General features: G+C 35.6%; 1 protein-coding gene across 6 annotated transcripts in view; it reads left to right on the top strand.

Annotated features, from left to right (window-relative positions):
- NLGN1 (neuroligin 1) overlaps window positions 1-18,620 on the top strand; it is an 835,296-nt gene that overhangs the window by 245,396 nt on the left and 571,280 nt on the right. The window lies entirely within an intron of this gene.

Genomic DNA, 18,620 nt, shown 5'->3' with positions numbered 1-18,620 from the left:
TTTGACCCTCAGTGGAGCTGTCTAGCTTGATCAGATGCTAGCTCCACTGTACCTGGTTCTGAAGGATATTGTTCTTCCCCTCAAATTGAAACAAAATGAAGCAACAACAGTCATTTCCTCTAGGCGAAATGTTTGAACTATTGAACATTTTTGAACGAGAGTTACTGTTTTCTGGTTGGTAATTGAAATATGAATCAAATTCCAATTTGTCAATGGACTTTAGTCATGTGAGAGCCAAGATTGTGAAGCACAATGTGATATTTCTTAACTGAATAAAAATTAATTTAATTGCAAACTGTGGATTTACTATATCAGAAATTAGCAGAACATTTATTTTTCTGGTAGCAATAATAAATAATACTCAGTGTATCACTTATGATGTAGCAGTCTAGCAGCATAGGATTTACCTTATATTAATTGCTAGGGAGAGAAAATTTTCATTTGAAATCAATATTTTTTTAAGACCATTAGTATTTAAAGAAAGAGACTGTTTTGATATTGACATGGTAGACATCATAACATCATTTACTTAAGTAGTCACTATCTCTTCAGGTACACAGAAGCAAGTTATACATCTTTTTTAGCAGCTATCACTTCTCTATACATGGTAGAAACCCATTATTACTTAAATTGTTTTCAAAAAGCAATTATATACTCACATTTGTGACATAAATATAAACCAATGAATATCTTGATCACCCTCAAATACCGTGTGACTGCTTTATAATAAGACAAGTGATCAATTATATCTTTGAAAATGTCAAATATGATATAAATGCAAAATATGGCTTTTCCCAACCACATTGCTTTGCAGTAGAGCAGTAAGATTGGACTTTTCAAATATCTGCAGTTGATGTCAAAAACCCTTGGTAACATACTAGTTTAACATTTATATTGAATATTTTAGAAATGTGTTTGATAGCTGAGATTTGGAAATGCACAGAAAGCTACAGTGCCCTGAAGGCAAAGATGAGCTGCTTGAATTTAATATGAACTAAGATGATAATACCTTATACTTAAAAGCTAACTTTTTTTGCAAGAACTCAGAGATCTTCAGCTGCATTACCTCTAACCAGTGAAGAAGGTCTCTGTGAACAGGGTTAAATACACTGGAAATAACGCTGATAGAAATAAGGAGGGGTCACTTCCCTGTTAACAGGTACAGCATAGTAAAAAGGTATGTGCCTGATTTCAGAAAGAGCCATTTACACAAGTGTCTTTCCACCAGTGCTATAGTTCAAGCGAATCAAGTATACTTGCTGTTTCGTGTGGTACCAGTTTGTGGCCTAGAGAGTTTTGTTAAATGATTTCCCTGAAATACACTGCAAGTGAGAGTAGGAACTTGGGTTATGAGAAGCTGGTTAAGGAATCTTTGTAAGGTGATTTTATAATAAATTAACAGAGGCAGTCATTTCCATATCTTGAAGCAGAATGAGGTGATAGGCTGCAGATCTTGTATTATGGGAGGCAGTTTTTTGGATGGCCAGTGGACCACCTGTAAAGTGAGTCTATCCAGGCCTGGGGATAGGTTTTAATGGTGAAATTCAAGGAGGAACTGAAATAAAATTCACCTACCAACTGTGGAAAGCAAATGCCATTGCTGCGGATTCCTATATGGGTAGGTAGGTAGCTTAAATATGTAACTTGTCAGGGTAGAAAAGAAAGTAGAATGATGGCGTATATGGGAAAATGCAGAGAAAATGACCCACCCACAAGTATTCAAACTTTTACAATTCAGCAAAAAAGCACACATCTGCAACTCAGTTTCAGACTGTAAGATGTTAGATTGAGCCCTCTAATATATGTAAAAGGGTTTACCAGAAAACAAGTTCTCTAGAGGATGTGGAGAAAAGGGAACCCTCGTGCACTGCTGGTGGGAATGAAGATTGGTGCAGCCACTGTGGAAAACAGTATGGAGTTTCCTCAGAAATTAAAAATGGAATTGCCTTTTGACCCAGTGATCCCCCTTCTAGGAATATATCCTAAGAATCCTGAAATACCAGTCAGAAAGGATATACAGCCCTAACCAGTTTGGCTCAGTGGATAGAGCGTCAGCCTGCAGACTGAACGGTCCAAGGTTCGATTTTGGTCAAGGGCATGTACCTTGGTTATGGACACATCCCCAGTAGGAGGTGTGCAGGAGGAAGCTAATCGATGTTTCTCTCTCATTGATGCTTCTAACTCTCTATCCCTCTCCCTTCCTCTCTGTAAAAAATCAATAAAATATATTTAAAAAAAGAAAGGATATACACATCTCTATGTTCATAGCAGCATTATTTACAACAGCCAAGATCTGGAAATAGCCCAAATGACCATTAGCAGAGGCAAAAAAAAAAAAAAAAAAAAAAAAAAAAGCTGTGGTATATTTACACAGTGGAATGCTACATGGCTGCAAAAAAGAAGGAACTTTTACCCTTTGTGACATCAAGGATAGACCTGGCGAGTATTATGCTAAGCAAAATAGGCCAGCCAGAGAAAGACAAATGCCCATATGATCTCACTTATATGTGGAATCTAATGAGTAAAATAAACTAATGAACAAAATGGAACCAGAAGCATGGATCCATGGAATAGACCAGTGATGGCGAACCTTTTGAGCTCGGCTTGTCAGCATTTTGAAAAACCCTAACTTAACTCTGGTGCCGTGTCACATATAGAAATTTTTTGATATTTGCAACCATAGTAAAACAAAGATTTATATTTTTGATATTTATTTTATATATTTAAATGCCATTTAACAAAGAAAAATCAAACAAAGAAATAAGTTCGCATGTAACCTCTGACACGCATGTCATAGGTTCGCCATAACTGGAATAGACTGACAGGTATTGAGGGGAGAGGGATGGAGGTGAGTGATTAAGAGATTAGCTAAAGACCATATATACATCCCCCATAGACACAGACAATAGTGTGATGAAGGTCAAGGGTGGGAGAGGCTGGGGTGTTTGGAAGTTAGCAAAGGGGGGAAAGTGGGGGACATCTGCAATAGTTTCAACATAAAAAATTTAATTAAAAATGTTTGCCAAAAAAAACCCCCAAATCAACAAAAGATGACAGGGAATAATATTAAATGAAGATCCTAAACTGCAAGCTTAAACTTTGCCTATACTTCAAATAAAATATAAAAAGTTACTTAAATTATTCATATGGGTATTAATAAATTAAATTATATATTCACTGAAAAGAATTTCCCTTACTAAGCATCACTTTGACAAGCTGGTTATATTTTTGTTTCATTGGAACTTTAATTCATATTAGTCTTGCCCCCCTGAATTTAGTAGCATGAATAGAGAATTGTTTTCCCACTAATACTGGCTGTAGGACAGAATCACAGAAAATGTTTGAGGGAAGATGTCATAGAAAATAATGAAGGAAAAGAAAACAGAAAAGTGTGGTTCAGAAGAACAAAAACATGGAGGTTAATTTACCAAATAGGCTTTTCTTAAGCTTAACGCATGATGCAGAATGAAATTTGTAGAGAAAGTGTAAGAAAATAGACTTTAAAGACAACATGTTGTCAATCATTGGAAGATATAGGAAAATAATGGGAAGAAAACCATCCTTGGAAATCATGAGGCATTCCAGAGGAAACTGAATCCTAAAATATCAACAGCGAGGGCTGTGAGATTGACTGAGCCTGTTAGTGATTTTTGTAGGACATACTTTGGTTGCTGCTGGTTGGCATTGCTGTGACACTTGTGGTATTTTCTTTGTGCTCTGAATTATGATCAATTATCAATTATATTTACTCTTCTGTATATTTAAATCGGTGGTCCATTGTGGGACAGGGTATGATAAAATACGACAAGATAAACCACCAAATAAAACATTACTTAGTGAAAATAGTTTCGACACTTCAGAACCAAGTGAAGTGCTGAGAGCTTGGGACCAATAATGATAAGGTCCCGCTTAAAGTGCGTAGAGTTTATTGAGACACAGTGATGGGTACATCATAGAGGGCTTCAATGAAATCGAGGTATGAATTAATTCAACGGGACACATTTTGCTATTATATTGTCTTATGTTACAAAAAGAAGCATAAAAATTGCACAAACTTCTTTCTGTTCGTCTGTTAGAGTGAATGGTTGGGTAAATAAGACACGCTTTTGTGCATAGTTTCTGGTATCCAGAGTCAAAACCTGCCGTTGTTGCATAGACACCATTGAAAATCTTGCTTATCTGATAGATTCCATTCTTTGTTGTAAGTTGAAAGTAAGGTTATTAACCTGAGGTCCACAGCACATCTATGCAATGCTCCTGATTAGAAGATTACTCACATGTGAAATATGTGTTGACTGTTTTTGACTATGACACAACACCCATGCACTATCCATGCAACCAATTGCTCTAAAGAATATTAACCATAAATTAATTCCAAAGTTGAAGATTCAAAACATGTACCACCAGCAGCCCTCCACTGAAGTACAGACAGAAAATTGAGATGTTGAAACTTCCAGATTAATCAGAATGTACCAATAAATTCTACAGTTACCTTTATTTGACTTTGATTTTTTAGTAAGGGTATTAAGACTTTCGGCTTTGCTATTTGAGACTTCCCAGGAACTTTTTGCTTATATGTCAAGCCTTCATATAGTCAAATACTTCTGAGGTTTTAGTCAATTTTTTAAAAGTTATACATTGTACAGATTAAATTAAGTTGCCAAAGAAAGGTATTTCAAGGAAAATTACTTTTTCAGGAGAAAAAGAGAATATCTACCTTCGTTACCTAAAGGCATTTTGAAAATATGTCTCTGCAATTTTTAATATTCTATCAAGCTGAACTTTATTAATATGGTCAGTCCCCAAGTTTCAAAGGAGTTGTGTTCTGACATTCACTTGCTAGTCAATAGCCTGGAAATAAAACAAACATACATTTTTATGTAGAGGAAATGGTGGTTAGGTTCCCAGACCCAAAAAATCCTCCTCAATACAGTGCCACCCACAGGAATACATTCATACTTGCGATTTTATTACCACCTCTTTATTGTTCTGAGTTACTGATAAAAGTTTTAGGTGCAAAATGGAGCCTCATATTTGAATCTTGCGATCCTATTATAGGGTGTCCCAAAATTCACGCAAGAAGTAATTTGATAGAAAACACAGGTTTATAATTAAAAATTGTAAATTCTTTATTGATTCATAAAGTATACAGTATAGGGTTATTTATGGGATAGGACATCAGGTAAATGGCCTCCACAGCTTTGCTAGAACATACACAAAGCTGTGGTCTTCATTGGTCTTCATTGTCCCTACTTCTGGGCCATAATTGATACTTAGTAATGCTTATCAAATTGAAGGGATTGAAAACAAAGGGCAACAGATATTAGAATCTGATTCAATAAACCAAGTAAAATTAGGCTTTTATTTTTTGTTGTTGTTAATGCTCACGCAAAAATCAAATCTTGCATGAATTTTGGGACACCCTATATTTTCCAACTCCATTTCTGCTACTGTGCTACCTCTAAAAGGTTTGATTTTTTAAATCTGATACTTGCTAATAGTCCATAGGTTTTCTCTAAACCAGTATTATAGGAAGCATATCTGAAAACATAATTCAACCTTGTCTTAATCTCTTCTTGCAATTTAATCTCTCTCACTCAGTTTCTCTATGTGTAAAATGTAGAGAGGAATACCTTTATCATAGCATATCTATGACTATTAGAAATTTTGTGAAGTGCCTGGCACAGTGCCCAACACATATTGAGATAGTCAATAAGAAATGCTTCTTTATGCTGTTTGTGAGAAACTAGCTCCAGATAACTTGACCAAAAAAATGGAAATATATTAGATTAGATGTTTCAAGAAAAGATTGAACCATAGAACAGTGGCACCTGACCCTCAGAAATGACCAGGACTAAAGATTTAAATGCTGACAACATCCTCTCCTAATTTTTGTTTCTGCTTGTCTTTGAATCTTGAATTCCAACTTTTTCCATGGCATAGTGAGAAAAATGGATATTTTATCTCGCAAGACTTTCTCACCTTCTGGTTTTGAAACCTGAGGAAGGGACTTTGAGTGACCCTGTTAATTCAGGTGGTCCGCCCTCTGCAGAACCAGTCATCTGTGACCCAAGAAAGAAGTTGATCTGAACTAAGTTGAACATTCATATGACATCTATCTGAGAGGAGGAAATACACTGACATTTCTGGAATGTGGAAGAGAAGGTGGGGAAAAAACCCTGTCTATTCCACTTGTTAGTTCTTTTCTTTCCTTCACTTCTCTTTCCTTTCCTTTACCTAAGATGAATATGGCCCATTGACAATTGAAAGAACCCCAGGTAGACTTATTTCCTTGTTTGTTATGACTCTTAGTCACAAAGAAATGTTGCTCTACATACAAAAAAAATATGAATTTCTGTAAATGAAAAATAATTCTATGATTATGTTATAATCTTTGTTCACCTAAAAGGAGTTCTGTAGATATTATGTGGTAAACATCTGAACAGAATCATGAATTTGCTAGAAATTTTTTTCAGATGAGAATAGTTATTTTGTGAAGAGAAAAGATTAGTCTTTCCTGAAAATGGATAGTGTGCTAAAGCCATACAATTAGCCTAAATGAGTACCTGTTTATAATTACCAATGCTACTCTTTTCATATAATTTAAAAAAAAATATGATCAGAAATAATATTACCATATTGGTTTTGATCCTGGAGAAAGTTAAATGTTTCTCTCCAGTTTTTTTTTTTTTGTTTGTTTGCTTTATTTTATTTACTAACATGTAGACACATATTTTAATTACAGTAACATTTCATAGATATCCATAGAAAAACCTAATGAGAGTTAATAAGGCACTGTGTTAGAAGCACAGGTTTGGGGGTGGGCCAAAGCAGGGCTCAGTATTTGGTATTTTGGAGGAAGTGTTTTCCATTTTTTCAGGTCTGTATGCCTTCAAGCAAGTTATTTTACCTTTCTAAGCCTTAATTTCTTCATCAGTTTAAAAGGGAAATGGAGATGATAAATAGTGCTCACCTTATAAGATCTTCTGTGAGAAATAAATAAAGCATGCAAAATATTTAAAATACAGCGTTTTGATATAGGTTAATGATGAGAGAGACAATTATAAATGAATTAATGGCCATTTTTATCTTCTGTTGTCTGATTTTTAAAAAAAAATTAAAATAAGATTTAGAGCAGCATGCACATATTTCTATTGTTTGTTAGAGAGATATGGAGAAGAAAAAAGATGTTCAATCACATTTTCATGGCCATTTTCTTTTGTAGGTTGGACCTTCTCTGTGATTAGAGAGTAAATTACTTACCTTTTAGTGTTACATTAATTTTTTTTCAGATTACTGGGGCCATTTTGTAAATGGTGTTATAGTACATTGAATGGTAACCAGTGGCCTAAAAGCATTAAGATAAGGCTTTAAAAGTGAGGAATTTTTTTCTCTCTATGCTTTATTTTCAAGATAAAAACTATCTGCATTCTCAAGTTTTAGTTTATCAGGCCCATAAGTCCTTAGGAGAATCATTGCTTTATTGCAGAGATTGCTGATTTGTGGAGCTTTGTAGTCTGTTCTGAACCACTAGACACTGAATAAATGCTGCTTGATGATAATGACGTTTTATTTTTTTTTTCTAAGAAAAGGAAATCCAGGAGAGGAAATCATCACATTGCATTACTGAATTATCAAAAGGAAGATTATTTTTCCTGTTTGCAAGTAAAAACAAAATCAGGGCTCTGGTGTTCTTTCAAATGCTTATTCTTCCGCTGATGAGAAATAAGAGACCTCCCAAACTTTGCAATTAAATAGATATTGCTCACCTAACGGATTCATGCACTGTCTTATGGAAGAACAACCATATTCTCTGTTAATGTATAAGATTTCAGCCACAGATGGCAAAATGCTTAAAACTGGCCATTGCTTCTCATATTCAATTGGCCACCAAATTTATTCAGTTATCAGTATATACAGTGCTCTTTATCATGACCTGTGGAACATAGAAAAGAAATATGTCCTCAAAAAAAAACAAGCTTTATGCCAGATATATATTTTTTCTGTATTAGAGGGAAAAATCTGAAATTCTGGCTCTATTGTCCACACATGCACAAAGCTTTCCAAAATAAATGATTAGTTTAAAAAAGACTTCACTTTCTTCTCTCTTGGTATTATTAATTAGGAGAATGCTAGTGATGAAATGGCGATAAGTATCAGACATAGTGTAATTAGAAAACAATGCATTGTTAAAAACAAAAACTAGGGTCCTTTACCCTCTAAATCATGGCAAAACCAATTAATAGATTACTAATGTATTCAGCCATATCCTTAAGTCATAATTAAATCCTTGGAATAGCCAATCATAGGACCATCAATTCATTGTCCTATTGTGTAAAAATGGCAAAATTAAGGGAAATGTCTTTTTAATCTAGTTCTAAATAACAATTTTTGATGAATTAATTATACAATGAGTCCAACAACTATATGTTTGACTTGGATGGTAGAATTATTGCAGCTGTCCTATGTATACTTAGCTTAATAATAGTGGAAATTATATCAGGTTATAATGCTTCTCATAATCAGTGGAAAGGGAGTAATCTAAAATTAATCTAAATGCTATTGTAGCAGTAACCGGTTTGGCTCAGTGGATAGAGCGTCGGCTTGCGGACTGAAGGGTCCCGGGTTTGATTCCGGTCAAGGGCATGTACCTTGATTGTGGGCACATCCCCACTAGGAGGTGTGCAGGAGGCAGCTGATCGATGTTTCTCTCTCATTGATGTTTCTAACTCTCTATCTCTCCCTCTTCCTCTCTGTGAAAAATCAATAAAATATATATTTTAAAAAATGCTCTTGTATTTGTATTAACAACATCAGGTAATTTGTAAAACACTTGCAGCCTCGGTTTTATAACCTGTAACATATCTGTTTTTATTTTTTTGTTTTATATGTGCCCTTCTAGAAATTCTACTTATATTTATAGTTGTAATCAAAACTTATAATGATTTGGATACTAAAATACATTTTCCTCCCCAAAGCAGAATTTGTCTTAAAAGTATGTGCTATCTTGTTTAGAATACAAAGAAAAAAGCAAACAAACAAACAAACAAACAAACAAAACCTTACAAAGCCTTACCACAGCACAGACATTTTCATAACTGTAATTTGAAACTTATTGGTAAATCATGCATGATATAGGTTTACATGTGTAAATATTTACATGTACAGCTATATTTGCAGTAACTTGATTATTATTTTTTTATTTTTCTAAAAAGAAACACATATTTAAGAGAACGGAGTGATTTAAAAGTAGGTATCACTTCCATCTTCATTTTATTCTGTATTCTATCTACCTTACCTATTTTTCCATTTCAAAACCCAAATTTCATGGTGATTTACCAAGCATGAACATAAGATAAACGAATTCAAACTAAATGTCACCGATTCAGTGGAAAAATGTACATCCATATATTTTAGAGCAAATCCAAAATCAACCTGACATTAAATATGTTAGCTTACTCTTGTCAAGCTCTTTTCTCTTGGTTTGCTTTGACCTAAATTTCTAACCTGATATTCTTATTCAAATGTGTCATGAGGGCAGCCAGATGGCCTGATTTTTTTTTTTTTTCAGAGCAGCAGTAAAAACTGTTCTGCTTTCTCGTGGATTATTTGAAATATGTTGCTCTTGCAGTGAATGTAAATATAACTTCCTATCTCCTTGAGCTAAGCAACAGAATGGGAGGTTTAAAGTCAGAGATCCAACTCCTTATCTCTAGGACTGAGTTACCATGCAGCCTCTGTGGCCTCGACATCCTGGTCTTCATTCTCGAAAATGAGAATTTATAATATGATAGAGTGTGTTTTATGTCCTAAGGTTTTTGGAGAAGAGTAATGTAGAAAGATATCAGAGTAGCAGCAGGTGATTTTTTGAGGACTGGTTAATAGAGACACTGCAAAGTGCCTCACCAATAATAATGAGCTCTCCTCTCCAGCAGTGGGGAGAAAATTGCCCGCCTTTGGAAGGTTAGAGGGCGATAAGAAAAGAAAAAGGAAAAGGAATTTTGCAGGTCACAGAGGTACTATTTAGTGCAAGGGAGCATAATTTATTAAGTGGGCTTTTTTGGTAAAAAGAGCTAATTCGCCTACCAAACTGAGCAAATTTACATTTTTCCCATCCAAAGGATGAAATTCTGCATAGCTAGTTATTCATCTTTTGGGAAATAACTGGGTAAGATACGGGCAATGGAGTAAATCAGCAAAATGGAATGTATTCCCTAACTGCCAAAAACGACTGGCTCCTGGGAAATATACTAAAATATTATTGTTAATTGTATATCTACAAAAATTCTTGTAAATGTACTCATGCTAATCACTACTGCAGAAGTGCTATATTTCCTTACTTTTTATAATGTCCCATTTCTTAGAAAAATACAAGATAATTTAAAAAGCAATCAAAAGAGCCGGATTAGTTCATTTTAATTAAATGTTACAGAAAATTGCCTTGTTATATATGCGAACCCTGGTTAGAGACTTTCTCAAGGTGAGGAAAGACATACCCAGACCTCTGCATTACTGTAATTTACTTTATACTCTACAGGTAGAAACAAATAAATTCCACCATCATTAAGACTGTTTGAGGAAAGTTGAACAGTAGTGATTTCTATTTTCATAATGAGTTTCTTTGTTGAAGGCGGAACTTCGGTCCTATTTTCATGGACTTTTCATAGCATCTGCATATAATGAAATGCCTGTTTTCTCCTCTCCAATAATCTATAGGCAGAAACCTGCATTTGTGTATTTGGTGTCTTGATATTACCTGAATCTAACCTAGTCTCCAAAGATGTCTCTCACATTTATATTTTGCATGCAAATAATTTTTCTGTAAAAGCGATAACTGACATATGGCAAGGCAAGCCAATTATGGAGAAGCCAGCGTAGAATGCTAACATTTGTACTTGGGAGTGGCTAATAGCGGTCTTAAAATCCAGACCTCAAAAAGGTGCCAGAAAATCTCATTAAAGTTTATCTAACATTTCTCTGAAGTATATAGGCAGAATAATGGTCCCCCTGAAATACGTGAATATGTTACTTTATACGGCAAAAGATCCTTTGCAGATGTGAAGTAAGTGTCTTGAGGTGGGGAAATTATGCTGGATCATCGGGTGGACCTGTGCCATCACAGGGTTCTCCAAAAGGGAGACAGGAGAGCTAGAATCTGGAGGCTATGTGACAAGGGAGCAGAAGGCAGGGATGCAGCCTTGAGCCAGAAAGGACAAGGAAGCCTTATTTTCCTAGAGTCTCCAGAAGAAAACAAACAAACAAACAAACAACAACAACAAAACGCAGCCCTGCGGATACTTAATTCAGCCCAGGGAAACTGATTTTAGACTTCTGACCTCCACAACTATCAGCTAATAAATTTCTGGCATTTTTAGCCACTAAAATGTATAGCCATTTCTTATTAGGAAATTAATACATAGTTGTTAAATCTGTCTTTTTAACTTTAGACTACAGAATTCTGAGCTTTAAATAAGAGCACAGTGACTCAGACACAGCCCTGAGCCATTTCATCCTTTTGAAATCATAGAACCAGAATATATGTTTAGTGTTAAGCCCATGGCACTCGAGTAATTAAAACCAGAGGAGATGAGTGACCTGCTCAAGGTAACAGAGCTAGTTAGTGACAGAGATGAGACTAAATGTGGGGCTGCATACGGCTCTTAGTCCACTGGTACATAATTGTGGCCACACTGGTTCTGTTTCATGGTATGAAAACATTTCTTACAAAAGGTCAGAGTGTAAGAAGTATTTTCAAACGCTGTGATCAGGAGTTGAAGTAAAAGTGGGAGGGAGGAGATAAGGCTGGAAAGAGGTCACTTCAGAGTAAGAATTTATATATGCCCTGCCAAGTTCCAGAGGAGGCAAATACAGTGGGGCCTTGACTTACGAGTTTAATTCCTTCCGAGACCGAGCCCGTTAAGGAGCTCGTTAACTCCAATGACTCTATCAACTCGACGCAAAAAATCGGCCGAGAGACAGCTGGTATCTCAAAAAACTCATTAGTCGGGACACTTGTAAGTCAAGGCCCCACTGTAGTCAGAAACTGATTAGCCAAGGCCCCTGCCTTCTTGGTATCTGTTAGTTAGGAAGGCAAACAAAGACAAAGATAAATATAATTAATTTAAAAACTTGTTAGGAGCAAGATTCTACAAAAAAAGTCTTCAATTCCAACATGCGAGGACATTTCCTGTTGACCTTTGATCATCCTATGGCCTTTGAATCAGATGGTCTTATGGCCTTTGTTGACCAAAAAAGAATTTAGTTTCATCAAGAGACCGCCATATGATTTTGAGCTGTTATTCTTGTTCTGCAAGCATTTAATGATCACTCTTTGGCAAGGATGTATGCATGTGTTTTTCTATGTCTTTGGAAACATACTTGCATATATTTTGAAGCCCAGGTTTGTTGATGACACTTTACTGCGATGCCATCGGTTTCTATGGAGACACTAACTATTGTGCAGTTAGGGGGAAAAAGACTCCTCCGCTTCCCTGCGGCTTTAAAACTGTTTTTACTTGTTTTCCTATTCCACACATTCAGAAATAAAATTAAAATGGTTTTCTTTTCAAGCAATATCATTTGAATGCCAATAGGATTCTCTTTTATTTCACAAAGACTATAAAAGAAATTAAATACAGTCCAACAGAAAATGAGATCTCCCCTAACCATCCCATTCTAATGGCAATGATAGCGTTTCCTCTGTGTGGTTTATAAATTATATAAAAAATTTGGCATTATATTACTTAAGTTTTTAAAATAACTTATACATGAAACACTACCAATGACTTCAACTTTGGTCTTTTGCACAGCTGTGGTGCGTAGATAACTTCCATTTTTATTAACTGGAGTCATATTTGCATGCTAGTAGGAAAGTACCCTTTTTAGAACCAAATTAGTACAAAGCTATATGAAAGAACAAATCTTTTCTACTTAGAAGAGGCATGGCAATTCTGTTTAATAGAGAAATGCTACATTAGTGTTTGTTTCCTGCATTCTAGTGGTTCCATTCTGCCTTCTTTTGCATCATTCACTTTAAATACATTTTTTAATATTTGGTAAACAGCATATAGGACTCCCTGGTATGAATTCCCTTTTTACACTGGACCTTTTAATTCATTTTCAATTCCTCTTCAAATAGGATTCTTTACCTCACACTAAGGTTATTGTTTTTTTTTTAAGTTCTATAAAATGCTGAATTACATACATACCAGGAAATATTACGCTTTGCAAAAACTTAAAACCATTTCTAAAAATGGTTGTAAGAAGGCAAAATAAAAAATCACTCCTAAATTCATATGTTCAAGTGTAGTTCATCAAAGTTAAATGTTGTGTTATCAGTGAATCCATGGACATTGTGTTATACTTTGCAGTCTAAGTACTTTTAAGAAGCACAGGTCCTTTCAACATAATTAGCACAGAATATTGAATCCCACCAGAAATATGGGATTCGTCATTAAGTTTAGAGCCCGCTTTATCTCTCTGAGTCTACTCATGTGTGCAGGAGACTAATTGTTAATGGCATGGCCTTTATTGCTCATAGCTTTCTTTTATTTTAAATGGAATGGTCTGCTTTGTGAGAAATAATTAGGTTTTATAGGCCTACCTGCATAGATCCTTTTGTTGAATGTCTTATGGTTTTGCCAATTCAGATCCTGAGAGCAATTAGAGGCTGTGGCGGAACTGTTCCTTAAATCACACACATATTGTGCTATTGCCTGCTTTTATTTTTTACCTGCAGTAGCAGATGCAGAAGCTTCAGTTACTTATGAGTACACTGAGTAATTGTTAGCCAATGCAAAACTTGGTATGGGAGTCATAAGCTGGGGAGAGAAACATGTTATGTAAGTCTGACACATGGCACTGTGTCCTGATGTCTGACATTGTCCCCAAAATAATTATGTTCTCAAGTGTAGGGGAACAAGTCTTTATTTGTTCTCTAAAATGACATCGTGATTTAATTGTTCAAAAGGGTGGTCAGAACTGGCTAAGCTGTAGTCTTTTAGTACGTATGGATTTGATAAACCAGAATAATTATTTGCTGTGTATAGTCAATTGGAAATTATTTGTTTTCAGTGAGGTAAATAATAGGGACATTTTTTCAAATGTGCTTATAAGAGTTGTAACAATCATTTTCTTTGTGGGAGACTTCAGTTTATATGATGAGTCAGAGACTCCACTGGTGAGATCTGATAGCATTATATAATATATTGCAAGTTTTAATAGTTTTCAAGAGGAGTTCATTGTATGGTGGAAAATGTTGCTCAGTTACTTTGGTCATTTTGCCTACTTCTCCATGACACAGAAGGACTCAATGAGATTACTATTAATAATTTAATGAAGGTGGAAATAATTTTTATTTGTATATTAAAAGGTCCCTATAAAGTGCAGAACACTGTGGAGTTATTTGTTCAATAGTGTTGATGGGTTGGTGTTCACTTTTCCAAAACTCTTTCATCAAGTGACAGTCAACTCGAGGTATATACTGTTGCATTTGACTTGAACTTAACACTGTGTGTCTCTGTATCTTCAACAGGTTAGGCAGTTACCATTTTGTCAGGCAACTCTACTTCTACTACCATATAATCAATAACAGCCTGGGGACTTTCAATCTTGATAATTATCTTTAGTGGAAGATTACTTTGCTTAGGCTTTTTACCATTCCACTTGACAAGCCATCTTTACTCAAATCTATGATGTCAGGAATTATCAACCCCCAGAAGGCACTGACCGCCTTAGACTTGTATATGCATAAATCAATATTATTTTTCAACTAATATCATTTGAAAACTTTTTTTTAACTGAAATAATAAAGCAAATGAATGTGTGACCTAAATCTAGTGGCAAACCTGAATCTAAATTTGAAAAATGTAATATGAAGTTGCAGGATCCACAGTGAAATATACTGGTGGGAAGTGGGGTGGACCTGCCATTTTTTGATATGAAGAAATAGGTCATTGTGAAGGTGTTTTCATAGGAACCAATTGTACTAAGATTTTTCTTTTCTTTTTTAAAAAAATATGTTTTTATTGATTTTTAAAGAGAGAGAAAGGGAGAGGGATAGAGAGGACGAGAGAAACATCATTGATTTGCTGTCTGCTGCACACCCCCTACTGGGGATTCAGCAAGCAACCCAGGAATGTTCCCTGACCTGGAATTGAACCAGTGACTTAATTTATGGGTCTATGCTCAACCACTGAGCCACACTATCTGGGCAAGATATTTATTTTCTAAATCTCTCTTTTTAAAAAAATCTTCCATTGGATAAAGAAAGTAACATAAAAATACCTTTATATTACCTGGTAGATTCTATTTTGGGTAATGGAGTTTAGATAAGCAAAAATGCATATTGTGGCTTTGTAGTGTCCCTGAGATTTTTGAAATCCTAACAGAAGCTTACGGTTGTATTAGAAATTGGCTAATTAAAATATTGTTGAAAGATTATTTGAGGGAGTATTTCTTTTTATTAAAATGGCATGAAGATAATAAAAAATCCCAGAATAACCTTATAAGGTAGAAAGTTTTCATTGAAATACTCTACCTTTTTTTGTGTGTGTGATAAAAATGAATGAAATGATTATTCTGTCATGGAGAAAACCTAGCCTTCATGTCCTTTTCCCCCTTATAGGTGAGAGTATTTTCCATGGAGAGTGTGATCCTTTAAACCTGTTCATGCTGTTTGAACATTTTGGCCAGAAAAATATGTTCTTTGAATTCAAGGTATTAGGCCTTATAAAAATCAGTTGTAGTGTTCTTTTGTGTTATCCAGAAGATAAACCTAACCAAGGAAACATTCTAAGTAAGATTGGGATTATTTGAGTAATTTACCCCTTCTATGCAATAGGGTTTGAGCTGAATTTTGTGTTATGAGTTATGATAACTTTTGGTAATTCAACTTAAAATAATTAAACTAGAAGTAATTTGCATGCAGGTAGCAAACATTCAAACAGTTTTAGTGTTAAATAGAACTTGAAAATTCCTTTGAATCCAATTTTCAGAAGTAAATATTGTTTATCATTATGTTTATGATTTGGTTTATGATTTACTTAACATCCATACTCTTTATGCATATGATATTTTATCAACTTAGATGCAGGCATACTGTATTTACTGTCCATCCTTTGCTCTCTTCATTTAACAATGTAGTGAGGATTTGTTATTACATATCGATCTACCATATTTTAGAAATAGATATACTATAATTTATTTAAACAATTCCATATGGTGAAGATGTGGACTATTTTCAAATTTTCTTTTATCAGAAACACTACCACCACAAATGTCTTAGTCATATATCATTGCATACTAGCTCATTATATTTGCTGGCTCAAAGGTATTCAATCAGCTGATACTATGTACACTCCCAACAGCAATGCATGCAAATTTGGGTTTTCACATTCCTTAGTAACAGTGTCCTTAACTATCTTTATCAGACCTGTGTTACTGTGATAGATTAAAATACATCTGATTGGTCTTTAAATCTGCTGCCCTTTGTTACTAGTAGGTTGGCTTGCTTTTCAGCTGTCAGATTTAGCAGGTATTACCAAATCTGTAGATATAGATATCTACCTATAGATACAATTATTGATAATATAGCTATAGATGTAGATACAGACACACTTATAGATACAAGTACACATCCTATCTAATAAAGAGGGAATATGCTAATTGACCCTCACGCTGTCACAAAGATGGCAGCACCCACAGCCAATATGGAGGGAATATGCTAATTGACTGCCCCACCTTCAAAGATGGTGGCACCCACAGCCACAAGATGGCCGCGCCCATTCCCCTCAGCCTCGCCGGAGCAACAGGCATGTGGCAAGGCTCCTCAGCCCCCCAGACACCCAGGATCAGTCCGAGGTGCAGGCAAGCCTCAGATGGTGGCTGCCCAGATGCCCAGGGCTGCCTGAGGCTCAGGTAACCAGGGCTATCTGAGGCTTGTGCTGCCAGCAATGGCAGCAGCAGAGGTATGATGGGGGCATCACCTTCCCCTGATCGCCGGGTCGCCTCCTGCCCCTGAGGGCTCCCGGACTGTGAGAGGGGTTAGGCTGGTCTGAGGGACACCCCCCTCTAGTGCATGGACTTTCATGCACCGGGCCTCTAGTATAATTATAAACATAGATGTACATTTATACAAACCATGTGTGTGCACGTGCACACCATATATACATGTACACTCCCCTCCCCCAACCCATCCCACTCTGCCGCTGCAAGCTTTTCTTATGTGGTTTCATCTATATGGAAACTCTGATATCTCTCTATTTACCTTGATTCATCCTGGGAAGCTGAGCTCCTATCCCTACTGCACCATAGTTGTTTTTTATTGCTCCTGTCAGAAATCTTAGTTTCCTCCTTAGAACATCTATGGTGACTATACTCCTCTGGGACACTTATCCTATTCTCTTTAATTTGACTTATGCATATCTCAACTTGTGAATTAGTAGGTAAGCTCCCTGGTTGCAGGTACTATGTCTTACTCATCTTTTATCCACCACAGATATCTTTATGATCTGGCAATATTTCTTGATTCTGGGAAGGTAACAAGCAATGTTGTGTACTTCTGAATTTCCATTGTCTACCACAGAAGACATGATTTTTGGGAAGTATAATGTTCTGGAAAAGAACATGGGATTTGGAGTCAGAGAATTCACTACTTAATTGCTGTGTGACTTTGGGATGTTCCTTATCTTCTATGATCCTCAGTTTAATTCATCTGTGAAATGAAGGTTATAACAGTATACTGCACAAAGCAGTAATGAAGAATAAACAAGACAATTTGACAAGTATCTTTTACATGTTTTTCTATAAACATAAATAGTATTACTACAGTGAAGATGGGAATTTTTATGTGAGTAGAAAGTAAATAAAAAGACCTACTCTCCCTCTCCTAATGTGTAACCAATGGTTAAGTACATGAATGGATAACCGAATTCCAGATGTAAATGTTTTGACATATGCATCCATCAGAGGTTGTTTAGGAAAAGCAGAGAGAAAAATCAATTCACAAATAAGGTTATACTCACTTTCCTGTATGATAGAATAGTTAAATTAATGGCTAAATCTAATTAAGAAACTGAAAAATTAGAGCGTGCCTGCTGCCAATATCAAACCCAGTGGACTGTGAGATGGGGATGTGGTGACACTGAGAAATCACTCATTGTTGTTGCATATTAAGGTGATTTTGCTACCTATCCTTAGAAATAAAATAGCCCTGACAATTATATTTTGTAATTTGTTTCTGGTCCAAAAATTAACTCCTTTTAGTGCAATAAATGGATCATCACAGGTGACAAAGTGCAGTTTTAATTAACAGTGACAGGTGAAGCTCCTTACAGTCAGATTGAATTTATATTAGCAATTATATAAGAAATTATATTTTGATCATCACAGTTTTACACTGAGGTTAAGAGTACTAATCATATACATACAGTCCTGCCCCTAAGGTTTTGGCAAATATATAATCTATAATAATAAAATCATAATATGCTAATTAGACCTGACGTCCTTCTGGATGACCTTCCGGACAAAGCTGGGGCTGCGAGGGAAGCTCCGGTCTCGGGTGCAAGAGGGAAGCCGGTGCCGGCAGTCAGGAGAAGGAAGGCCTACTCTTGCATGAATTT

The sequence above is a fragment of the Myotis yumanensis genome, unplaced genomic scaffold, assembly GCF_028538775.1.
Source record: "Myotis yumanensis isolate MYYU_CA2020_CCGP unplaced genomic scaffold, mMyoYum1.0.hap1 SCAF_2, whole genome shotgun sequence".
NCBI classification, from domain to species: domain Eukaryota; kingdom Metazoa; phylum Chordata; class Mammalia; order Chiroptera; family Vespertilionidae; genus Myotis; species Myotis yumanensis.
This window is presented reverse-complemented; position numbering and strand designations above follow the sequence as displayed.